The sequence below is a fragment of the Moschus berezovskii genome, chromosome 12 (genome assembly GCF_049115385.1).
Source record: "Moschus berezovskii isolate FMDL1 chromosome 12, NW_MosBer_1.0, whole genome shotgun sequence".
NCBI classification, from domain to species: domain Eukaryota; kingdom Metazoa; phylum Chordata; class Mammalia; order Artiodactyla; family Moschidae; genus Moschus; species Moschus berezovskii.
Window position 1 is genome coordinate 91,645,628 of NC_142471.1, and position 26,816 is coordinate 91,672,443.

Below are 26,816 nucleotides of genomic sequence, written 5' to 3' on the forward strand. Positions count from 1 at the left end.
CCAGGGTCACAGAGCACCGGCCCAGCCACTTCAGGTCCATGGGTCACAGCTCAGGGTGAGCCTGAGGAAGTCATCACCTCCAGAGAATGACACAAGAGCAGCACAAACGTGGTCAATCCAGGGCGAGAGAAAAGCCACCAGGAGGGAAACAGGACTGGCTCAAGATGCAAGAAGCATCCGGCAAGGGCTTGTTGACCTAGCACAGGGGACGGGTAAGCCCGGGGACTCGGGGTTGGCCCATGTGAAATGTGAGTCCAGGCTCTGCCCACACTGATTTCTTGACCTTCTTCGTGTTATTTAAACTTCCCAAAGGAGCGTGTCCTCACCCGGAAGACGAGATTGAATGACCTCTCGAGGCTGTGGGACATTGGACGGGGGAGGCCCAGTGGACAGTGCAGAGCCAGGTCCAGCCTAGCTCATGCTCGATTCGTATTGTAACGATTCACCCACCTCCTTGTCCAGCCTCACCGTCCATTACTGCTCGCCTCCCACTTTCTGCCCTGGGTTTCATTTGTAGGAAATATCTCTATTAAGAAATGTTATTTTTAAAATTTTATTTATTTATTTTAATTGGAGGCTAATTACTTTACAATATTGTGGTGGTTTTTGCCATACATTGACATGAATCAGCCATGGATGTACATGTGTTCCCCATCCTGAACCCCCCTCCCACCTCCTTCCCCATATTGTTTTAAGAAATGTTTCAAGTCAACTGGTTGACCTGAAAAATGATGGAAATGTTCAATAATGGCAGTGGCACCAGGAACCTGAGGGTCGGATGCCAGGACCTGGCAACCTGTGAGATAAGGATCAGGCAGGGATGCAGGCGAGGGGCACAGGAAGGGGGAGGCAATGGCTGACCTGCCTACTGGCAGGATGTGGCCAGACCCAGGAGGCAGCAGAAAGCAGCGTGTGCAAGGGCAGCCCGGGGTCAGGCAGGCAGGGAGATGGGAGCTGGGCTGGCGGGCGAGAGGCTGAGGCAGGCTGAGTGCGGGCCTGGGGTTTAGGGAGGAGGGATCACCGAGGGAGGCTGGAGGACACACCTGTGATTCCAAAGCAGACGATGCCTGCAGGCTCCGGCCGAGCTCCCTGGCGGAGATGATGGGGCTGGACCAGGTGAGTGGAGACAGGAGGCAATCAAGAGACGCGCCCACGGTGGCATCTGCTGGATCGGGCGCGCGGGGGCAAGGCAAGGGCCGGCTCACCTGACTCTGGAGTGTACGGCTTGGGCCACAGGTGGATGCAGACACCAGAGCCCCAGGGATGAAAGTGGGGTGAGGTTTTGCATTTGCAGAGTCAGAGGGCCTGTGGGGTAGCTGAGTATGGACAGTCTGGTTTCTAGACATCCCTGGATGGATGTGGAACTCCACAGAAATGGGAGCTGGAGACACAGGTCTGTGGGTCACATGGAAAAGCATAGACAGGGAGGCGCGCCAGCTGGGAGGACCTTTGGGAGGGCCTAGGAAGGCTCCGTGGTTCCTTCACAGAGGAGGGAACCAACTATGGGGCGACTCACCATCCAGACTCAGGGACGGGTCCCCTCCACGGCTGGATGCTGTGGAAGCACCAGCCTCGGGGAAGGCGATAGTGGGCATTGTTCTGCAGAGAACTGAAAACAATTCGAACTGACCAGAACCGCTCCGCTTCTCACTACAGCCGTGCCTTGGACATTCTAGCTGTGTCAGGGTCAGCCCCAGCGAACATTAGCCACTGCACTTGCTAACACATTTCCCAGCACTCCTTTTTTTCTTTAAAAAAAAAAAGATTTTAAGGAGCAGAATATATTTTTATTTATTTATTTTTTATTTGTTGGCCACACTGCACAGCATGTGGGATCTTAGTTCCTGACCAGGGATCGAACGCGTGAGCCCTGCACTGGAAGCTAGACTCTTAAGCACTGGACCACCAGGGAGGTCTCACCCACCATGCTTCAAATACCCTCTTGGTGTATTTAATTTGGGGATTTTCTTTAAAAGGACTTTTTTTGCTTTTTTGGACTATGAGAAACGGGAAAGCCACTGTTTTCTTCTTTGCCTAGGCTATTAGAAGGCTATGGGTATTTTTTGCTGCTCTACTGGTCTGCAAGGACCAAGTCAGCTACACAAAAGAACCCTCCAAAGCATTTCTGTTACAAATGTCATTAGGATGTTCTATTTGTACGAATTCAACTTTCATTCTTTTCCAGGAGCCCACATAGTCTGTGAAAGATCCTTCAAAATTCTCGCTACCACAGTATTTTAAGCCATATTCTAAAAGTTGAAGATATAAATCCAAAAAAATGCATCAAACATTCTAGAAATGAACCTGAGAATGTGGAATTTACTCTACAGAATAGGAATTTGTGTGGCATTATGCTTAAATATTGATGTCATTACTTCTACTAGTCAATGGCTCATTAAAAAAACATCTGTACTTATATTCTTGGTAGCAAGTCACAAAACATAGAGACTCCCTAAAAATCTTAACTTGGTTTCCGAGGGCACTCTTAAAATTTTGCTGGCATTCATTCTGCCCTCCATGCCTCTCCCTTTTCTTTCATGAAGAGGATCTGCTTCAGAGGCCATAAAGACAAATGAATTATTCATAGACAAAGAGATAAAATAGAAGGTTTCCGGGACTAAAATATCAAGACCTCAGGTTTTATGAATTTGATCACATGGACTTAATGGGCACCTTGGGAGCTGACATAAACCAAAATTAAGAAGTCAAAACTGTGTCAACATTTTTAAAAATTATTTTTTGGTGGGAGTAGGGGAGAACCACTCCCGGCAACAATGTCAGTTGAAAGACTTAACTTGATGCTGAGCTATTTCAAGTAGCATTACTTGCACACATAATTTAACATTGTTTTCTAGCTAGAGGTACAATAGGAAAACTACAGAAATAGAAGTTGCATAGGAAAAATATAATTTTCCATGAATCTGTGATATAATATCCCATAGAAAAGGCATGTGTAGATACAGCTTTTCCTATAAGACATAGTGTAACAATGAAAGTCCCTGGGTCAGCAAGACCCCCTGGAAGAGGATATGGCAACTCCAGTATCCTTGCTGGGAAAATCCCATGGACAGAAGAGCCTAGCAAGCTTCAGTCCATGGGATTGCAAAGATTCAGACACAACTTGGCAACTGAGCGAGTGAGTGAGCGTGTGCTCACACACACACACAGAAATAGAAGTTGCACAGGAAAAATACCATTTTCTATGAATCTGTGATACAACATCCCATAAATAAGGCATGTGTAGATAATAGCCTTTTCCATAAGACATAATGGAACAGTGAAGCTCTGCTGAAAATGTCATCAACGGGGTCAGTAACCCACCTCTCACCACACTGGCAAAGTCTGTCTTTGGATTTCTGACCACCCATCTTCTGGAGTAATGGGGATGTTCTGCTCACTGGGGAACTAGAAGTTTCTGTTCACAAGGACCGCATCCCATAGATAATGGCTGTGGGGTGTGACATGTGCTTTTCAGAAGTTAGTTTAAAGCATACAGTGTCTATTTAGTTCTGTGCTTTCTCTATGAAGAAACAAAGATCATCTTAAAAGGAAGATATATAATAGAATTCTTCCCTGTGGATCCAAAGAAAATGAAGTTCATGTTTGCAACTTTTGCTCTCCGTATCAGGCTCTTGAAACCTTGTGAGGCTGAAGAAAACATTCACTTCACTTGAGACTGATTATATATTAGTGATTTTCTTTTTAAAAAAATCTTTTCTAAAAATTGTAATTGATTTACAATGCTGAGTTAATTTCTGTTGTACAGCAAAGTGATTCAGTTATACACACACACAGACATATATATGTATTCTTTTTTATATTCCTTTCCATTATGGTTTATCCCAGGAGACTGGATATAGTTCCCTGTGCTATTCAGCAGGACCTTGTTGTTTATCCATTCTATATATAATAGTTTGCATCTGCCAACCCCAAACTCCCAGTCCATCTCTTTCCCCTGATTTTTTAATGGGAATAAGAATCGGGGCCACTTCTAAAGAAAGGCTGGCAACCCCACTCCAGGTGGGCAGGTGGAGACTGTGTGGGTGCAGCCAGGCGGGTTCTACGTAGGCTGGATTCCAGGTCAAGATTTTACACTCAGCTGCTGGTGTAAAACTCTGCTGGTGCTTCCCACTCTGTCCTTTCAAACTGACGTCCCTTTGAATTGACGCTTTCAAAGTGCGGTGCTAGAGAAGACTCCAAGATCTCCTTGGACTGCAAGGAGGTCAAACCAGTCAACCCTAAAGGAAATCAACGCTGAATATTCACTGGAAGGACTGATGCTGAAGCTGAACCTCCAATACTTCGGCCATGTGATGCAAAGAGCTGACTCACTGGAAAAGACCCTGATGCTGGGAAAGATTGAAGGCAGGAAGAGGAGGGGACGACAAAGGATGAGATGGTTGGATCACATCACTGACTCAAAGGACACGAGTTTGAGCAAACTCCGGGAGATGGTAAAGGACAGGGAAGCCTGGCGTGCTGCAGTCCATGGGGTTGCAGAGTCAGACAGGACTGTGTGACTGAACGACAGCCCTGCCCTCCTCCTTCACCCTCCGAAGCCCACATGGCATGTCGCCACAACACCTGCCCTGGCTTCTGCCCTGAGCGGGCTCACAGCCCCATGCCAGGCCTGCTCTAGCATGTGTCCACCCTGTTCTGTAGTGACCACCCCGAGGGCACAGTCCTGGCTCAGCACTTCCTTTGCCTCCTGCTCAGGCAAAGCCCGGGATTCCCAGGTGGCACAGTGGGTAAAGAATCTGTCTCCCTATTCAGGAGACTCAAGAGACTCGGGTTCAATCCCTGGGTCAGGAAGATCCCCTGGTGAAGGGAATGGCAATCCACTCCAGCTGGAAAATTCCATGGACAGAAGAGCCTGGCGGGCTACAGTCCACAGGGTCGCAAAGAGTCAGACACGGATGGATGACTGAGCACATACACACAAAGCCTGGGGAGTTCACTTCTAAGGACTCTTCACCAGTTGCGGAAAAATATATGATCAAGTCACACATCCCCTTTGTAAACACTCATTCAGCTGCTCGGCAGCAGACACCGTGGGTGCAGGTGATGGATAGTGGGGCAGCATGCTGGCCTCTAGAAGGAGAGAGAAGCTCTACTCTGTGCTTCACGGGCACGTGAAGATGCTTGTGATTTAAACAGGGTTGCTGACCTCAGGAAGTCTCTAGAGGTAGTGTCAGAGACCCCACTGGGCTCTGTTCAGAGCTGTGACATGGAGACAGCCCACTACAGCTGGCTGGTGTGGGGGGGAAATGTCCTTGCTTGAGACCTCAGAGAGACTCCATGGGAGGTAGTGCCCTCTCCCCGGGGCTGGGCTGACTCAGGTCCAAGACTGACATCAGCCACACCTGGAAGGAACTTCGGAAAGGACTTGACATCTTGGGGCTAAGTGAGCTTTGGTTTCCTCCCTATATTTGACATAGGGTCACTTTGCTTTTGAAGGGCAGGTGTACACAGTGAAGGGAACACAGTTAGCATCCCCATTGCCTGCCTCTCCACCTGCTCTCTAAGCCTTTCTAGAAAACAGCCAACATCCAACACTTGCCCTGAAGATGCTGTCCCAGGTGAAGGGCCAGAACCTCCCAGCCTCGGGGGTGGCTGATGGCAAAAGTCTACAGCTGAACTGATTTCCTAGGAATGGTGGGCCCCATTAGGGCCCTAGAGGAAGCTCCACACACTGTGGGAGGCCTGGGCAGCATACTTGTTTCCACCTTCTCTGTATGTCTTTGGAATCTCTCCTGCTTCTCTGGGCCACATACTGAGCTCTAAATACCAGACCTGGAGAGGGAGGTTCTAACACCATGGGAAGTAACAAGAGTGAATTTGGGGCTATTTCCTACATGGGGGCTTTTCAGATTTGAGTGTTCATCAGAATGACCTGATGGGCTTGTTAAATCTCAGAGTTCTTCCCCCGCCCATCCTCAGACTTTCTGATTCAGGAGGTTGGAGGTACGGTCCAAGAACTGGCCTTTCTAATGAGATCCCAGGTGATGCTGATGCTGCTGGTATGGGGAACACACTCTGAGGACCAGTGTCCTAGATACAGGTGCCCGTGTGGATATCAAATGAGCCCACATATTCATTCCACTAGGCCCGAGCAATAACGTAACAGCAGAAGAAATTGTGCTGTCAATGGCAATTATAGGCAGTGGAGGAGATAGACATAAAATGACCTGGAGTAACAGGAAAATTTGGCCTTGGAGTACAGAATGAAGCAGGGCAAAGGCTAAAAGAGTTCTGCCAAGAGAACGCACTGGTCATAGCAAACACCCTGTTCCAATAACACAAGAGAAGACTCTACACATGGACATTACCACATGGTCAACACCAAAATCATATTGATTATATTCTTTGCAGCCAAAGATGGAGAAGCTCTATATAGTCAGCCAAAACAAGACCGGGAGCTGACTGTGGCTCAGATCATGAACTCCTTATTGCCAAATACAGGCTGAAATTGAAGAAAGTAGAGAAAATTACTAGACCATTCAGGTATGACCTAAATCGAATCCCTTATGACTATACAGTAGAAGTGAGAAATAGATTTAAGGGACTAGAGCTGACAAACAGAGTGCCTGATGAACTCTGGACGGAGATTCATGACATTGTACAGGAGACAGGAATCAAGATCATCCCCAAGAAAAAGAAATGCAAAAAAGCAAATGGCTGTCTCAGGAGGCCTTACAAATAGCTGTGAAAAGAAGGGAAGCAAAAAGCAAAGGAGAAAAGGGAATATATACCCATTTGAATGCAGAGTTCCAAAGAATAGCAAGGAGAGATAAGAAAGACTTCCTCAGTGATCGGTGCAAAGAAATAGAGGAAAACAGTAGAATGGGAAAGACTAGAGATCTCTTCAAGAAAATTAGAGATACCAAGGGAACGTTTCATGCAAAGATGGGCTCAATAAAGGATAGAAATGGTATGGACCTAACAGAAGCAGAAGATATTAAGAAGAGGTGGCAAGAATACACAGTACTGTACAAAAAAGATCTTCACGACCATCATAATCATGATGGTGTGATCACTCACCTAGAGTCAGACATCCTGAAATGCAGTCAAGTGGGCCTTAGGAAGCATCACTATGAACAAAGCTAGTGGATGTGATGGAATTCCAGTTGAGCTATTTCAAATCTTGAAAGATGATGCTGTGAAAGTGCTGCACTCAATATGCCAGCAAATTTGGAAAATTCAGCAGTGGCCACAGGACTGGAAAAGGTCAGTTTTCATCCCAATCCCAAAGAAAGGTAATGCCAAAGAATGCTCTAACTACCGCACAATTGCACTCATCTCACACACTAGTAAAGTCATGCTCAAAATTCTCCAAGCCAGGTTTCAGCAATACGTGAGCCGTGAACTTCCAGATGTTCAAGCTGATTTTAAAAAAGGCAGAGGAACCAGAGATCAAATTGCCAACATCCATTGGATCATCAAAAAAACGAGAGAGTTCCAGAAGAACATCTATTTCTGTTTTATTGACTATGCCAAAGCCTTTGACTGTGTGGATCACAATAAACTGTGGAAAATTCTGAAAGAGATGGGAATACCAGACCACCTGACCTGCCTCTTGAGAAACCTATATGCAGGTCAGGAAGCAACAGTTCGAACTGGACATGGAACAACAGACTGGTTCCAAATAGGGAAAGGAGTACGTCTAGGCTGTATATTTTCACCCTGCTTATTTAACTTATATGCAGAGCACATCATGAGAAACTCGGGGCTGGAGGAAGCACAAGCTGGAATCAAGATTGCCAGGAGAAATATCAATCACCTCAGATATGTAGATGACACCACCCTTATGGCAGAAAGTGAAGAGGAACTAAAGAGTCTCTTGATGAAAGTGAAAGAGGAGAGTGAAAAAGGCAGCTTAAAGCTCAACATTCAGAAAACTAAGATCATGGCATCCAGTCCCATCATCTCATGGGAAATAGATGGGAAAACAGTGGAAACAGTGGCTGACTTTATTTTTCTGGGCTCCAAAATCACTGCAGATGCTGATTGCAGCCATGAAATTAAAAGACGCTTACTCCTTGGAAGGAAAGTTATGACCAACCTAGACAGCATATTCAAAAGCAGAGACATTACTTTGCCAACAAAGGTCCATCTAGTCAAGGCTATGGTTTTTCCAGTAGTCATGTATGGATGTGAGAGTTGGACTATAAAGAAAACTGATTGCCGAAGAGTTGATGCTTTTGAACTGTGGTGTTGGAGAAGACTCTTGAGAGTCCTTTGGCCTGCAAGGAGATCCAACCAGTCCATCCTAAAGAAGATTGGTCCTGGGTGTTCATTGGAAGGACTGATGTTGAAGCTGAAACTGCAGTACTTTGGCCACCTGATGCGAAGAGCTGACTCATTTGCAAAGACTCTGATGCTGGAAAAGAATGAAGGCAGGAGGAGAAGGAGACGACAGAGGATGAGATGGTTGGATGGCATCACCGACTCAATGGGCATGGGTTTGGGTGGACTCCGGGAGTTGGTGATGGATAGGGAGGCCTGGCGTGCTGCAGTTCATGGGGCCGCAAACAGTCGGACAAGACTGAGCAACTGAACTGAAATGAACTGATCTGAAGAGACTCACGATTATAAATGATGAGATCTGCTGTAAAGGGAAAGAAGGGGAGCAGGAGGAAAGAATAAGGCAGGAGGTGGCCTGTTTTAAACACCATAGGCAATTGTCTTCTCTACATTCAGGCTGACGACTGAAGGCCAAGGAGGAGGCAGTATTGGAGGCAGAACTTCCTGGTCAGGGGACAGACCCTGAGATAGAAAGGACACATATTTGAGAATTGAGAGAAGAGCAGCTGGACCCCAGTGAGCGAGCAGCCGACAGTAGGACTCCAGGCTGGAAGGTCACGGTCAGGATCTTCAGCGCTATTTCACCAACAATAAGCAGCTGCTGCTTTACTTGCTGTGGCTGCTGCTAGGTCATGGCTATGCCTCTCTGTCAGAGCAAAAGAGCTCACTTTGCTGGTTTGGGTTTACGCTAAACTCTTTGGCACAGAATTCAGAGTGGCCTCCAAGTGTCCTTCAGTCACTGATGGATGGATAAACAGAGTGTGCTGTCTCCATGCAGCAGAATATTACTCAGCCTTAAAAAGGAATGGCATTCTGACACTGCTCCAATAAGGTTGAACCTTGCAAACAGGTGGAGTGAAAAAAGCCAGATTCAAAAGGCCACAGAGTGTATGGTTTCGTTTACAGGAAATGTCCAGAAGAGGCATGTTCAGAGATAGAAAGATGAGCGCTTGCCAAAGGTTGGGGGGGATGGGAGGAGGGGAAGCAGGAAGTGACCCTAAGCTGTACGGCTTTCTTTAGGGGGGTGGAAATGTCCTGCAATAACCGTAGTAATGGATGTGCCACACTGGCAATGCCGTAAAAGCTGCTGACACTGTACGCGATGGCGAATCTTATGGGATGTGAATTATGCCTCAATTAGAAAAATCATAACTAGGAAGTAAAACTGTCATAGAAAAAAATGCCGTTCGGGAAATGGTATCCTCCCATCTCTTAGAAACATGACTCTGTTGAAGCCTGCAGCATGTCTCTCTGGGGCCACATCTCTTCCTCCCGACAAGCGTGCGTCTCTCGGGTCAAGGTTCGGGCTACTCATTGGAAGACACACAGCAGCCACTATGGGAAGTGGCTCCTTCCTGTCCCACACTGGTCTGGGAGGGCCTGGCAAGTCCATGGAGAACCAGATATGCTTAAATCCAGGGTAAACTGAGTCTGCGGAGAAGGCAGTGGCACCCCACTCCAGTCCTCTTGCTGGAAAATCCCATGGGTGGAGGAGCCTGGTGGGCTGCAGTCCATGGGGTCGCACAGAGTCAGACACGACTGAGCGACTTCACTTTCACTTTTCACTTTCATGCATTGGAGAAGGCAATGGCAACCCACTCCAGTGTTCTTGCCTGGAGCATCCCAGGGACGGGGGAGCCTGGTGGGCTGCCACCTATGGGGTCGCACAGAGTCGGACACGACTGAAGCGACTTAGCAGCAGCAGCAAACTGAGCCTAAAGCCTGACTTACTCATCGGCTAGGCAGCCTGGGGCAAGCTGTGAACATTCTGAAGAGTCTCATCTGTAGAATGGAGCAAGAAGGCTAACAAGATTCCTACACAGCTTAGTGATAAACAGATATGCACAGAACAGGGGCTTCCCAGGTGGCTCAGGGGTAAAGAATCCACGTGCTACTGCAATGGGGACAGGTGTGATCCCTGGGTCGGGACTATGCCCTGGAGTGGCAACCCACTCCAGCATTCTTGCCTGGGAAATCCCACAGACAGAGGAGCCCTGCAGGCTACAGCTCATGGGGTTGCAAAGAGTTGGATGAAACTAGCGACTGAGCACGCATGCACGCATTCCCAGAATAAAAATAAGCAACAGATACCTAGTAGTAAGTCGTTATTAATCGTCTTATTGATACACTCCATAGTGTCTTGGCAGCTAGCATACTTTATAAACACTCTTTGAAATCCCTCACGGCAAAGACAGAGTTGGTGGGGTATACTCTGTAAAACCCAGCATAGTTTTTTTCAAATCCAATAATCGTCTCTTGACATACACGTTTGGAATCTTAGACTGATTTTTCCCCCTATTACGTGAGTCTGTCTGTTTGCTTCAATTCATGCTTGTAAAGCTGTTTCTGAAAAGTTGCATGCAAATCAAATTTTTACAATTCTGATAATATTTTCCCATTGTTCCACATTATATGCTCAGGGGTGATTTATCTTCATTTGTGATTCATTTTCAATTGGCAGCAGCTCCAAACACTTCAGTTTTAAGCCCCTTTTCTCCCCAGACTCTGTCAAGTTGTAAAAACATACTTCAAAATACCCTTGACATTTGAAGGAACCCCCCACTCACCTATTCCATAAGATCCAACTTTTACTTCGAAGGCTCTTTCTACAAGCAGGAGATTGAGCTGGATTTCTGGTTCAGCCGTCAACATTGAACAGGCTTGCTTATTTTCCACTGAAATCCCCCAGAGACTTTCAAAATAAAGGCAAAATAATGCAAAATTAAGTACGATGTGAGCAGTTCTGGCATAGGACAGAGAGGGCGAGGGCCATCCCCCTCGTGAGATGGTGTGAACACAGCGGTCTGTAAATCACAGGGGGTCCCCCACAAACCCTCTGACCACACACTGAGCAAAGCTCTTTAAAATCACTCACCAGTCCAGGTTCGACGCATGATACAGGATGCTTGGGGCTGGTGCACGGGGATGACCCGGAGGGAGGATATGGGGAGGAGGGAGGTGAGAGGGGGGTTCAAGAAGGGGAACACATGTACACCCGGGGCGGATTCATGTCAATGTATGGCAAAACTAACCAATATAATATTGTAAAGTAATTAGCCTCCAGTAAAAAAAATAATGAAGACAATTTCAGCTTTATTTGAAATAGGTACAGAAGCTTGCTCGCTCTCTATTTTCTACATAAACAACAAAGCCATGGCTGGGGTCCCAGGCTCCCCAGGATCCCACGATGCCTACATTTAATGGGCAGAAAGAAGGAGCCCCCTAGCTCTGGGCTTAGAAGGCAATAGTCTCTCAGTCATGTCTGACTCTTTGTGACCCCATGGACTGTAGGTGCCAGGCTCCTCTGTCCATGGGATTCTCCAGGCAAGAATACTGGAGTGGGTTGCTATGCCCCTCTCCAGGCGATCTTCCCAATCCAGGGATCAAACCCACGTTGCCTGCACTGCGGGCAGATTCTTCACCATTTGAACCAGCAGGGAAGCCCCCTAGATGTGGGCTTAGACATGGTGAGAAACAGCGCTTGTCCGCTCCCTCTAACGCCTTGTTTCCACATCACAACGTAACGTGGGCTTTGAGGATCTCGGGGAAGGGCACACTCCTCTGTCCTCCACATTAAAGCTGTCCTCTGAAAGGGCCACAACCCAGCCAAGGCAGCGGCAGCGAGGCGAGGACTAGCCACCCCAGGCTGTGGTTTCCCGGTCCACCCGTGTGGGACCCGAATGACGTCATCCTTTGGCTTTTTCCCTCAGCCTCGTTCATCCCACCTGAAAGCGCAGAGCAGCTGCGGTGGCTGCATCACGACCGCAGGGAGGCGGCCGGCTTAGACGCATCGCTGGACGCCGCGCTGCTGAGCCAGCAGAACCGAGGCTGCCCTCCGTACAGGAGACCCCGGCACGAGGGGCGCACCCCGAGGAACTGATGCCACCCTCCGTCAAACCCTTATCAGAGGTCTCGGACCAACTCTTAGATGTCTGAGCAGCATAAAAGTAAAATTGATAGCATTAATAATTATGGATTGCCATCCTGAGCATGCAATTTTAAGCCGAGAGAACCTTTCAGTTCAGTTTAGTTCAGTTCAGTCACTTAGTCGTGTCCGACTCTTTGCGACCCCATGAATCACAGCATGCCAGGCCTCCCTGTCCATCACCAGCTCCTGGAGTTCACTCAAACTCATGTCCATTGAGTCGGTTGATGCCATCCAGACATCTCATTCTCTGTCGTCCCCTTCTCTTCCCACCCCCAATCCCTCCCAGCATCAGAGTCTTTTCCAGTGAGTCAACTCGTCGCATGAGGTGGCCAAAGTATTGGAGTTTCAGCTTTAGCATCAGTCCTTCCAATGAACACCCAGGATTGCTCTCCTTTAGAATGGACTGGTTGGATCTCCTTGTAGTACAAGGGACTCTCAAGAGTCTTCAGCACCACAATTCAAAAGCATCAATTCTTCGGCGATCAGCTTTCTTCACAGTCCAACTCTCATATTCATACATGACCACGGGAAAAACCATAGCCTTGACTAGATGGACCTTGGTTAGCAAAGTAATGTCTCTGCTTTTTAATATACTATCTAGGTTGGTGATAACTTTCCTTCCAAGGAGTAAGCGTCTTTTAATTTCATGGCTGCAATCAGCATCCGCAGTGATTTTGAAGCCCCCCAAAATAAAGTCTGACACTGTTTCCACTGTTTTCCCATCTATTTCCCATGAGAGAACCTTTATTGATTTCTTACTCTGCATCCCTCACTGCACTGAGCTCCCTTCATACATCAACTCATTTAATTCTCTCGGCTCCCTGTGAGCCTATATTCTCAGTGTGGACCAGTGGGGAGCAACTTTGTGTGTGTACATGTATTTGGGGAGGTCATTGAGGCAAAATTAAAACATTTATGGAATGTATTTTTTTCAGTTTCCAAGTAAATATATTTTTATTGATTTCTTTTAGGGGGCAAGAGTGGGATTTTTACAAGTGGCACTAGTGGTAAAGAACATGCCTGCCACTGCAGGAGACAGAAGAGATGTGGCTTCAGTCCCTGAGTAGGGAAGGTCCCCTGGAGGAGGGCACGGCAGCCCACTCCAGTGTTCTTGCCTGGAGAATCCCATGGACAGAGGAGTCTGGTGGGTTACAGTCCACGGGGTCGCAAAGAGTCGGATATGACTAAGCAACTTAACACTCACACGCCCGTGCACTTTATGAACAGAAAAATAATGAGAAAACACACTCTGCTTTTCAGACACTTAGGTGTAACTATCTAGGCATTCTGGATAAATAGCCGAGTGGAAGCAGCCTCTAGCATCTTTTGCTGTAAAATCAGCCCACGGGCTATTTTGCAGAGCTGGGAGGGCTTCTGACTGCCCCAAGATGTAGACATTGATACTGGGTTATTTAAGACTCAGCCTGAGTGACTGTCCTCTACAAATAAACTCTTTTAAATTCTAGAGTAAACTAGCTGAGAAGAGATTTGTAGCTTTATGAAAATCTGGTGAAAGGCACAGTACCAACTGGATCAGGCTAGGGGCAGAAGGTTTCTGTTGTTCAAATTCTAGTCATTTCCAGACTCCTACTCATGTTTTGGCAACTCTGTGATTAGAGCCCAAGGGTTCAGCCTTAACACTGTGGCTCTGATGGTCTTGAGTTCTTGGAAATGAAGTACGAGATATCTCAACAACTCATCAAGAATGCGATATACAACTTTGCACATACCATGGATCCACTGGTAGAATTCAAAACTGTCCAGCACGGCCTCTGTCTTCCTTCAGCGTATACAAAATCCTGGGAGATAAGGCAAATTAGGAAAAACAGCTGGATGGCATGGGCACAGTCCTAACCAGGCCATGTGCCGACTGTAACTGAACGGTAACTGCAGACAGCATAGAAGAGGGAGGGGCTGCAGATGGTTAAGAAGGACAACGCTAGAGTCAGAGAATCTAAGAGAGGCCAGGAGGAACCCACACGTGTGGGAACGGGTCCAGGGCTTTCTGGGAAACTTGGGCTGACTATGTCCTGCAGAATTACAGTAAATACGGTAGAAAGTTGGGACTGGATAAGCCAATTCCTAGGGACCCAACCCTGTTTCTTCATCAGGACGGTGTCACTGAAGATTTAATTCAGTCAGTGTTCACTGGCATCTATTAATTTACAGGTCTCGTGCTGAGGATTCAAAGGGAAGGCATTATATGTCAGATCCCATGTAGCTCATATTCCGTGAGTATAAGCAGATCTATTAATAGTTTAATAAAATCCACATGCTATGATGAAGACGTGTGTATAAAAAGGAGAGGAAAAGTTCTATCTGAGCCGGGGTAGGGGTGGGGAGACTGCTGACTGGGAAAGCATGTTGTTTTCTTTTTTAAAATTAACATATTTACTTTTAATTGGAGGGTAATTGCTTTACAATACTGTGTTGGTTTCTGCCACACATCAACATGGATCAACCATAAGCATACATGTGTTCCCTTTGGAATCTGCCTCCCACCTCCCAACCCATCCCTGTAGGTTGTCACAGAGCTCCCTGTGTCGAACAGCAAATCCCACTGGCGATCTGTTTTACATATGCTAATAGATGCATTTCAGTGCTACTCTTTCAATCAGTCCCACCTCTCCTTCCCCTCCTGTGTCAAATCTGTTCTCTGTCTGGGTCTCCAATTGTGTGAAAGAGTGTGAAAGTGTTAGTCACTCAGTCCTGTCAGACTCTTTGCAACCCCAGGGACTGTAGCCTGCCAGGTTCCCCTGTCCATGGAATTCTCCACGTAAGAATACTGGAGTGGGTTGTCATTCCCTTCTCCAGAGGATCTTCCCGACCCAGGGGTTGAACTGAGGTCTCCTGCATTTACAGGCAGATTCTTTACTGTCTGAGCCACCAGCATCTCCATTGCTGCCTTGCAAATAGGTTCATCTTTCTAGATTCTATATATATGTGTTCACATATGACATTTGTTTTTCTCACTTACTTCACTCTACATAATAGGTTCTAGGTTCATCAACTTCATTAGAATTGACTCAAATGTATTCCTTTTTATGGCTGAGTACTATTCCATTGTATATATATACTACAGGTTCTTCATCCATCCCTCTATAGTTGGACGTCTAGGTAGCTTTCATGTCCGAGCTATTGCAAAGAGCGCTGCAGTGAACACTGAGGTACATGTGTCTTTTTCAATTTGGTTTCCTCAGGGTTTATGCCCGGTAGTGGGATTGTTGGGGCATATGGTAGTTTTGTTCCTAGTTTTTAAGGAATCTCCATGCTGTTCTCCATTGTGGCTGTATCGATTTACATTCCCACCAAAAGTGCAAGAGGGCTCCGTTTTCTCCACACCCTCTCTAGCATTTATTGTTTGTAGATTTTTTTCGATGATGGCTATTCTATTAAGTATGAGGTGGTGTCTCATTGTAGTTTTGATTTGCATTGCAAGAGAGTTCCAGAAAAACATCTATTTCTGCTTTACTGACTATGCCAAAGCCTTTGACTGTGTGGATCACAATAAACTGTGGAAAATTCTGAAAGAGATGGGAATACCAGACCACCTGACCTGCCTCTTGAGAAACCTATATGCAGGTCAGGAAGCAACAGTTCGAACTGGACATGGAACAATAGAGAGGTTCCAAATTGGGAAAGAAGTATGTCAAGGCTGTATATTGTCACCCTGCTTTTTTAACTTATATGCAGAGTACATCATGAGGAATGCTGGGCTAAGAAGCACAAACTGGAATCAAGATTGTTGGGAGAAATATCAATCACCTCAGATATGCAGATGACACCACCCTTATGACAGAAAGTGAAGAGGAACTAAGGAGCCTCTTGATGAAAGTGAAAGAGGAGAGTGAAAAGGTTGGCTTGAAGCTCAACATTCAGAAAACGAAGATCATGGCATCTGGTCCCATCACTTCATGGGAAATAGATGGGGAAACAGTGGAAACAGTGTCAGACTTTATTTTTTGGGGCTCCAAAATCATGCGGATGTTGGTTGCAGCCATGAAATTAAAAGATGCTTACTGCTTGGAAGGAAAATTATGACCAACCTAGATAGCATATTAAAAAGCAGAGACATTACTTTGCCAACCAAGGTCCGTCTAGTCAAGTCTATGGTTTTTCCAGTAGTCATGTATGGATGTGAGAGTTGGATTGTGAAGAAAGCTGATTGCTGAAGAATTGATGCTTTTTTTAAAAAATTTATTTACTTTAATTGGAGGCTAATTACTTTACATTATTGTATTGGTTTTGCCATACATTGACATGAATCTGCCCCAGGTATACATGTGGTCCCCATCTTGAATCCCCCTCCCACCTCCCTCCCCATCCCATCCCTCTGGTTCATCCCAGTACACCAGCCCCGAGCATCCTGTATCATGCATTGAACCTGGACTGGTAATTCGTTTCACATATGATAATATACATGTTTTAATGCCATTCTCCCAAATCATCCCACCCTGGCCCTCTCCCACAGAGTCCAAAAGACTGTTTATACATCTGTGTCTCTTTTGCTGTCTCGTATACAGGGTTATCGTTATCATCTTCTAAATTTCATATATATGCATTAGTATACTGTATTGGTGTTTTTCTTTCTGGCTTACTTCACTCTGTATACTAGGATCCAGTTTCATACCCCTCATTAGAACTGATTCAAATGTATTCTTTTTAATTGCTGAGTAATACTACATTGTGTATATATACCACAGCTTTCTGATGCTTTTGAGCTGTGGTGTTGGAGAAGACTCTTGAGAGTCCCTTGGACTGCAAGGAGATCCAACCAGTCCATTCTAAAGGAGATCAATCCTGGGTGTTCATTGCAAGGACTGATGCTAAAGCTGAAACTCCAATACTTTGGCCACCTCATGCGACGAGTTGACTCACTGGAAAAGAGTCTAATACTGGGAGGGATTGGGGGCAGGAGGAAAAGGGGACGACAGAATGAGATGGCTGGATGGCATCACCAACTTGATGGACATAAGTGTGAGTGAACTCCGGGAGTTGGTGATGGACAGGGAGGCCTGGCGTGCTGTGATTCAAGGGGTCGCAAAGAGATGGACACGACTGAGCGACTGAGCTGAACTGAGCGACTGAACTGAACTGAATAATGAGCGATTGAACAGGGAAAGCTTTTAAAGGTTACATTGAAGAAAATGTACATTAAAGAAAATGTTTGGACACTAATTCTCCAGGCAAAGGTGGTGAGAGCTGCATCTACACAAGAGAGCTGGATGAGCAGAGACACAGAGGTGTCAACATCCAGGCACGTCCGAAAATGACGGATGATTCCATTTAGGTGAAAATGAGGGTATGTGATCTGAGGAGGGGTTGTCCCAACAAGGAAGAGTTGGGGAAGCAGCAAGACATATGACCAGGGAGCCTGGAGTCTCTTGTGAAACTCAGGCACTTAGGAGCTGTCCTAGGGAGCCAGGATCCCCTTCCCAGAAGAGGGGCGCCATCCAAGGTGAGTGGGCATAACACTGATGCTCAGTGCTTGGAGAAAACACTCGGCTGGCAGGGAGAAGACAGACCGAGGAACACCACAGTCTAGGATGGTAGTCTGACATCTTTAAAAGAGAAATCAGTGGCAGGAAACTTCTGGAAATTTCCCTTTTTGGCAGCAGGGACCAGTTTCACGGAAGACAATTTTTCCACAGACCAGGGTGGGAGGGGGGTGGTTTGGTGATTATTCAAGTGCATTACATTTATTAAGCACTTCATTTCTAACCTAATATCACCGCTGACCTGACAGGAGGTACTGGTTCGTGGCCCAGAGGTGGGGACCCGTGCAAGGAGACTGTTGAAACCCAAGTGTGCAGGGCGCAAACGTGGAGTCGGGCAAGGGTGAGGAAGGGCAAGAGAGACTCTGAGGGAGGAAACGCGAGCGCCGAGACCAGATCTGAGCGTGGGAGGAGCGCTGCCGCGGCCCGTGAGGAAGGGAGCCCAGCTGGGAACCGGAGTCCACTCACGAGAGCTGGGGGTGACTCGGGGACCACGTCTGCAGGGGATGCCTTTGAGAAATGGATGGGACACCCCTGAATGACTGGAAGGTGAACTGTAGGTCAGGACTGGGCATGCGCTCTGAAATTTGTGGCACGGGGAACCAGGTACCAGAGAAAGCCTATGAATTAAGACCCCAGGGCTGAGAACGGGGTGCCTTGGCCTCTATCCACACTGAGAGGCCTGAAGGGAAGGAGAAACTGGTAAAGAGACTGGTAATGGGACGCGTAGGGGGAAAAGATGGTCTTGGAAGGCAGAGTAGGGGTACTCGCAAAGAGAGGAAAATAGTAAGGACAGAAGACCAGAAGAGTGGGCTTCGAGAAAAAGGTACTGGGTTTCAAGGAAATGGTCCCTCCTTTGGGAACTCTGAGGTGGAGGGAAAGGAAGTGGATGGAGAGGGAGGGCAGACGATCCCACGGTTACACAGAGATGGGCTACAAGATAAAGGGGAAAAATCTGGCCAGGGATAGATATGGATATGGATGTTTCTTTAACAAGGGAGCTATCAGGGCATATGCAGAAGGAGAATGGAAGGAATCAGCGGAGGAGGGCTTAGGAACGACAGTCAAAACAGAGGAAACAAATAGGGACACGATCCTGGAGCTCTAGAGGAGGACGAGGCAAAAAACAGGCCTACGGGACAAAACAGTAGCCTTCTTTCTCTGAAGTGGAGAAAACGATGAAAAGACATCCATAGGGATGGCGATCTATTTGTGCAATGTTGAGAGCAATTACTTAACTCCCCACTTTATATTGAACCCTGTTATAAAACATCTCAGATTTAATAGTCCTAGCTTCAAGGAAATACCCACGGCTGACCCAAGTACACTCTGCTAATAGCCAGCCATCCATGCAGATACATATTTAAGCTCTTATGTTCCCAAAGCAAAGAAGTAATGTCACTCAATATTTAAAAGAAAATCACTTCAAAATTGTACAAACTCATTTCTCTCTGGAAAATGATTCCAGTTATCCTTTAAAAGATCTGAAAGTGGTTCCTCAGAAAACCCTTTCTGGATCAAACCTCAGACCGTTGGTCTCAACTTCACTGTATTCAGAGTTGGAATGCCAAGAAGTTTGAAAGGAATCGAGCGCCTGCTTTATTTAAGCATCACTGATTTTGGAGATGGTTTTAAAATATCACTGTATAAAATATTCACGTATAATATTAACTCTTCTCACCCTTGTCCCTAGACAAAATAGCTTGGATTCCCTCAAGTACAACGTCAACCAAACCAGCAATCAGAAAAGTTTCACAGCAACCGGGACACTAACCGAATCTCGCTCACGTATCATGGCAGTAGCAGGAACTTGGAAGCCCTGACTGACTCGATGACCACCGCCAGATACTAAGGAGAGGGCTTGCTGTCAGTGACCCCGACATCTGAGTCGGTCCTGAGAAACGCGTGTGCTCTCTGGCCCCAGTCACCAGGAACTGATGGCGTTCCAGGGCCAAAGACGAAAGTGAATTATTTACAAGTCGGAGCGCCAACCTTGAGAGTAAGTCACCAACCAGGAATCCTTTGCTTTTATCTAGCTTTTGGTTAGATAGTAAAACATTTAATGCTAGTAAAAACGTCAAGCATGAGTAAGGAGACTGTGATGCTAAACACACTTCTCCAATGAGCCTAGTGGCAACAAGCAGATCACACAGTCAGCTCACCAGAGCCAGAACTCCACCTTCTTCTCTGTCCAGTCATTCACTAAAACTCCGAGAAATAAAAACAAAGCCTGCTTCCTGGGCCAGCCCTGGGACCCAGCAGCTCAGGGGCAGGCTCTTTGAGCTGTGTAATTTCCTCAACCCAAAGACTTGAGAAAAGGGAGGGTCTCTGAGGGCCATGAAGGCAGCAGGCCCTGGTGTGGGACTGCAGGAGAAAGCACCAGATGTGGGTTCCAGTCCCAGGCCCTCTGAGAGCTTGCCACTGAGACTACTTTGCATTTCATTCTCGGTGGTGGCTCCTACACACCACTGCATTACGGAAAGGCTCAAATGTCACCACTCACATATTACCTTACTTTCATTCTTATACACTGTTTAAAGGCTACACTCCATTTACAGTCATTACAAAATACTGGCTATATTCCCTGAGAGGTACAGTGCATCCTTGTAGCCTATCTTACACCCGACAGTTTATCCCTCCCACTCTCCCACCCCTATTCTGCCTCCCTCACTGGTAACCGCTAGCTTGATCTCTGTGAGTCTGCTTCTTTTATGCTACAGTCCCCAGTTTATAGCATTTTTTAGATTTCACTTATAACTGATATCATATAGTACTTTTCTCTCTCTGATGGATTTACTTGACTTTACGTGATATCCTTCAAGCCCATCCACGTTGTGGCAAGTGGCAACATTTTGTTCCTCTTTATGCTTAAGCAATATTTCCTTATGTGTGTGTGTGTATTCTACGAAACTCTAACAATTTTGTAACTGAAAGCAAACTACAATGCTGTTGAGTGTGGGTATTGGCTTTATTCGACTACACTTTGATTCTTAACACTAATCAGTGAGCTTGCACATTACTGAAGCTGGCCATAGTTATTCCTGTATAAGACAAAGCAGCTCTTACCAGGCCCTGTACTGTGATGTCATATTATTAAATATATATGCACATCACATCATCTGTTGACAGACATCTAGTTGCTTCCATATCTTGGCGACTGTAAATAATGCTGCTGTGAGCACTGGGGTGCATATATTCTTTGAGTTACTGTTTTTCACATATTCCTTTTAGGATGAGGCCTGCTCTGTGTGCCAGCCTGTCATTGAGGCACTGAGGCTCAGAAATGAACAAAACCGAAAAAACTCCCCACGTGAGAGCACGGAGGCTGGTGCATCATAGATGATTCGTTCTGTCTTTTGTTCTGTCTCCAGCTCTGAACGGGGACGCACAGACACTGCTGCACCATCCCCAGGCCCTCCCTTAAGACGGCTCACTTCTGTTCCTGGAGCTGTAATTGCACGTCCATCCCCGGGTTCCTCTGCTTATAACTGGTATTTTCCATGCGCTGGTCCACTGCCACCCTCAGTGGTCAGTCTGAAGACGTCTCTACCCTCTCACAGGCTCATGAACATGTAAAGACATTTCAATGTTTTGGATAATTACCTAGTGAATCACGAGAGAGGCTCTGCTCTAAGAGTTTCCCAGGCATTTACCTATTTTATTCCCAGAACTCACTCACTGGGTCCAATTACTACCCCCTAGTTGACAGTTTGAGGAAACGGAGGCAAAGAGCAGTTAAGTAATCTGCCTGAGACCACGCAGCTTGTGTTTCTCCTAAATCTTGCCTCCTCCAAGCAAAAACATTCCTGTTCTTGCTTTCCAATTGGCTCTGGAAGAGATTTTCTTCCTCTGTAATCAATTTCCCCTCCTAAAATCTAGCCACTCCTGACAGTTAATGGAGTCAAATCACGCCCTAACCCCAGAGGGGTGGGACTGTGTTTAAGTCTGTGTGAAGAAATGAAGGACTTCACTTGTAATAGTGCTTTGGGAAGTCAATGCCAACACAGAGCCCTTGCTTACAAAATTACTAAACTTCAGAAGCACTAAATGTTTACATGGCTGAATTCATTTTCTTCCCCTTGAATTCACTGAGCCTTTCGTTTTGTGCCCGGGACATATAAACCCACTGCTTTGACTGTGACACTTGGGGCACAAGTCATGGTCCCCCGTTCAACTATAACTTCCTCAAAGGTAGGTCTCTGCTTAGCACAGGGACTCATGGGGTATGGACAGGAAGAAAATATGAGCAAGAAGAACCAGAACGGGGAAAATGAATGAGCAAAAATCTGGTGCGTCGCTAGATACCACCTCCCACCATGCGGGATGACAGAAGTCAACCACACTGACCACAGGCTCTTCAAAGTCCTTGGACAAGGTTTCTTCTCCCAGGAATAACCCTAGAGTCTACAAACACGGACCCAAGGATCCAGTAAACATAAACATTATATATCCTTCACAAACTGCCACTAACCAGGACCCGCCTTAACTTAAAAGAACCAATATTTTGGGGATCTAACCTGAGCGCAAACAACTCTCCCTGACATAGACCACTGGGGCAGTGCAGAATGACATTCTGTTCACATTTATGGGGCGGGTTATCAGTGTGTGCGTTTCAATTTCATCAAATGTCCAATAATGAAGATTTTTAGAAAAGTGTTCTTCTATTGTTCTTCTATTGTTATATGTTTCTCTCAAATGTTTAAAACGAGTGTTTGATCCTTCAGGCCTCTTTTATTGATTGATTGACCATTTCTTTCTTTAAAATGAAGTATAGTTGATTTACAATGTTGAACTAGTTTCAGGTGTCCAGCAGAGTGATTCAGTGACACATATATACACGGATATAGGTATATATGTACTCTTTTTCATATTCTTTTCCCATATGTGAAAAGTGAAAGTGCTAGTCATTCAGTCGTGTCCAACTCGTTGTGATTCCATGGACTGTAGCCCACCTGGCTCCACGAGTTCAGTTCAGTTCAGTTCAGTCCATGATCTTAGTTTTCTGAATGTTGAGTTTTAAGCCAGCTTTTTCACTCTCTCCTTTCACTTTCATCATGAGGCTCTAGTTCTTCTTCACTTTCTGCCATAAGGGTGGTGTCATCTGCATATCTGAGGTTATTGATATTTCTCCTGGCAATCTTGATTCCAGCTTGTGATTCATCCAGCCCAGCATTTCCCATGATGTACTCTGCCTATAAGTTAAATAAGCAGGGTGACAATATAAAGCGTTGATATACTACTTTCCTGATTTGGAACCACTCTGTTGTTCCATGTCCAGTTCTAACTGTTGCTTCTTGACCTGCATACAGATTTCTTAGGAGGCAGGTCAGGTGGTCTGGTATTCCCATCTCTTTCAGAATTTTCCACAGTTTATTGTGATCCACACAGTCAAAGGCTTTGGCATAGTCAATAAAGAAGAAGTAGGTGTTTTTCTAGAACTTTCTTGCTTTTTGATGATCCAATGGATGTTGGCAATTTGATCTCTGGTGACTCTGCCTTTTCTAAAACCAGCTTGAACATCTGGAAGTTCACGGTTCATGTATTGCTGAAGCCTGGCTTGGAGAATTTTGAGCATGACTTTACTAGCGTGTGAGATGCGTGCAATTGTGCAGTAGTTTGAGCATTCTTTGGCATTACCTTTCTTTGGGATTGGAATGAAAACTGACCTTTTCCAGTCCTGTGACCACTGCTGAGTTTTCCAAATTTGCTGGCATATTGAGTGCAGCACTTTCATAGCATCATCTTTTAGGATTTGAAATAGCTCAACTGGAATTCCATCACGTCCACTAGCTTTGTTCATAGTGATGCTTCCTAAGGCCCACTTGACTTTGCATTTCAGGATGTCTGACTCTAGGTGAGTGATCACACCATCATGGTAATCTGGTGTGGCATAAGCCTTCTTAGTGGAGGTTGCCATTAACCCCATCATAGAGCTGCCAAAACTTACACAGGACTGGGGAAACAGGCTCTTGGTGGGCACAAACAAAAGCTTGTGTGTATCAGGACTCAGGAGAAAGGAGCAGTGGCCCTACAAGAGACTCACCCAGACTTGTGCGTGTCCAGGAGTCTTCAGTGGAAGCATGGGTCGGTGGTGGCTTGCTGCAGGGTCGGGGACACTGAGTGTGACAGTGTGTGCACAGGACCTTTTGAAGGAGGCCACCATTACCTTCATTACCTCCACCATAGCTTGGTCTCTGGCTCCCCTGCTCATGGAATTCTCCAGGCAAGAACACTGGAATGGGGAGCCATTCCCTTCTCCAGGGAATTTCCCAATCAGGGATCAAACCTGAGTTTCCTGCATTGCAGGCAGATTCTTTACCATCTGAGCCACCAGGGAAGCCCAATATAGGTTATTACAAAGAATATTGAGTATAGTTACCTGTGTTATACAGTTGGTCCTTATTTGGACTTTATTTAATATTTAAATAGCATTTTTCTGACGATTATTTTGAGGGGGTGGTGAGTTGAAACAATGAACTCCAACAGGGACAAAAAAAGCTTCTTAGGATTTTGGAGTCATCACTAGCTTTTGTTTTTTAACCAAATTAAAATTTTTATTGTGTGTTATCACATGCAACTGTCAAGCAATAATACAGAGAGCGCCTCTGTATATCTGTATATTTTGCCCAGTTTTCCCTAGTGGCAACATCTTTGCAAAACTCTAATATTACATCAAAATCAGAACATTATAAACTCCACTGATGTACAGATTTCCAATTTTAATTGTACTCATCTGTGTGTGTGCATCATTAGTTACTTAGCATAGCTTATACTGTTTAGTCGTTAAGTCATGTCTGACTCGGTCCATCCCCATGGGCATAGTCCACCAGGCTCCTCTGTCCAGGGGATTTTCCAAGCAAGCACACTAGAGTTGGTCGCCATTTCCTGCTCCAGGGAATCTTCCCGACCCAGGGATCAAACCCATGTCTCTTACACTGCAGGCGGATTCTTTACCACTGAGACACCAGGGAAAGCCTAGCTTATATGACTGACCTGCTGCCAGTCGTTCCAACTTAAAATTGTTCATACACGGCTGTAGATTTTTCAGCTCTTTACAATGTGGCAGGCAAGATGCCAAACGCCTCACGGCCACCATGTAAACAAATCCCCATAACCTTCTCGCCTCCTTCTTCTGGTAATAGAAGCTCTGCCTCCTCCACTGGTCAACTCAAGTGCCTTCTTCTCCTCTGGCCAAGAGGCAGGGAAGTGACTTAATGGGCCTGGAAGATACAGTTTCTGGAATATGACCCTGCTACAAGAGCCAGACTTACCACATCCTGACAAGCCTGCCCACAGGTCCTCCCAACAAGATCCAAGGGCTCTGGCCTTTGTCCCGTCTGAGATCGGGTTCTCTGCACTTTCTCTGGTTCTGCCAGCCCCTCCATGTGCTTCCTATAGACCCCTTTGTGCTGAAGTCAACAGAGTCTGTGTCTCTTGCCTGAAATCAAAGAAACCCCTCAAGGTAGCGGGTGCTGTGATTATGATCCTCTCTTTAGACAAGGAAGCAGGTCTGCGGAAGCCAGGGAGCTGCCCCAGGTCATGCGGCTGAGAAGGGGCAAGGACGTGGAACAGTTGGCCTGTTTCCAGAGCTGATGGTCGATGCTCGTAGGGACGGGGGACACAACACAGCGGGCATCTGTGACTCTGGCTTCCTTCCCCAGAACATCTCTGAATGGTAAGTTCAGCCACGGTCTGATATGTGCATTAAGTCTCCAAGCAGACATTCTGTTACGGCTACTTTCTCATGGCCAGACATGCCTGCGTAGGGCTGTGATTCACAGTCCTGCTGCCATTACAGAGAGACTGCAGCAAACTGCACTTAGCACTCACTGATTAAAAGGATCCTTTCCAATCCGCCCTTCCCTGAACCTTTCCCCCCGGGTCCCACACAGGAAATGTTGCTTCACCATTCCTGACATTAACTGCGAATGTTTTTAAAAAATGAAAGAGGAGAGAGGGAAGCGGGGAAATGCATACATTACACCCTTGAGTCATCGCAATGCATTTCTCGGGCATTAGCTTGTGCTTTTACAACTGGTCTTCATCAAAGGGTTTTCATCTGCTTGCCAGTGTGTCATCTGTCCTAACGACTCCTGACAAAGACTCATTCCCCCCAGCGTGATTTATGTTGGCTTATCGTTTCCTCCTCCAGGGGGAAGAGTCTCTGCGAGGCAGCTCAGTCCATGGAGGAATCACCACTAACCAGCAGACTTTCTGTGTTTAGCAAACTGGCTAATGGCTCTGTCCATAAATGACCCCAGTGGGAGGCCGCCGGCATCTGCTCACTGTCGACTGTGGAGAACTGGATAAGCTGGGGGAGCTCCCACCCCCAAGGGAAAACTCTGGGTCCTCTGACAGCTCATGGACTCACTTGCCATTAGCTTATCTTGGGGGGAAGGATGGTGGGGGTTTTGTGCACCACCCAATGCATGACTTTGGAGGGGCTCCTGGGGCCCAGGGCACTGCATGAAGGTAGGGTTGGGATAAGAAGGATAACAAGCCGCGGTTCCCATGTGGCCTCAGCTCGCACAGGGTGGGTGAGGGGAGCCTCACACACAAAGAGTGAGGTGGGTCCCCGACTTTGCCGGTCTTTCTCCCCAGCAGGCCCACCAGTCCCCATCCTGCACGTGGAGCTGAGCGATGACAAGGCATAACCAGATGCTGAGGGTCAGAGTGCCAGAAGGGGAAGTCATAGTCCCTCCTCTGGCCCTGCTCTCTCTCTCTCTCGCAGGTGGAACCATCTGGTTGCTTCTCCAAGGCTCCCCGGGTTCCTCCCGGCAGGACTGTTTATTCCTCGGCCTGTCCCTTCCCTTGGGGACCCAGAGAATAAGGACCAGCCTGGACCTTGCAGGCTGCCTGCCAGGGTCTGCATCCCGGCTCCCTCCCTGGTCAGGAGCTGTGCCTCCCTTTCCACGTCTGTAAAACGATAGGTGACCGCAAGCAGCTCACAGGGGTGGTGTCAGGAGAAACGCAGCAATGTGGATGAAAACTTTTAGCACAGATTTATGCTCCAACCGCATCAGCTGTTCCCGTAACCCTTCAGCTCCAGGGCCAAACTGCAACGCAGACAGTCATCTGACCTGGCAACG

At 46.7% G+C, this 26,816-nt stretch overlaps 1 protein-coding gene and 1 long non-coding RNA gene across 2 annotated transcripts in view; one reads left to right on the top strand and one right to left on the bottom strand.

The window, feature by feature from the left end:
- LOC148776048 (uncharacterized) lies at nucleotides 1-25,985 on the top strand. The gene is made up of 5 exons (XR_016038812.1): nucleotides 1-212; nucleotides 12,015-12,213; nucleotides 19,421-19,726; nucleotides 25,224-25,402; nucleotides 25,880-25,985. It is a non-coding gene; the product is annotated as an uncharacterized LOC148776048 (long non-coding RNA).
- The window catches only part of ADAM12 (ADAM metallopeptidase domain 12), a 414,517-nt gene that overhangs the window by 243,806 nt on the left and 143,895 nt on the right, over nucleotides 1-26,816 (bottom strand). The window lies entirely within an intron of this gene.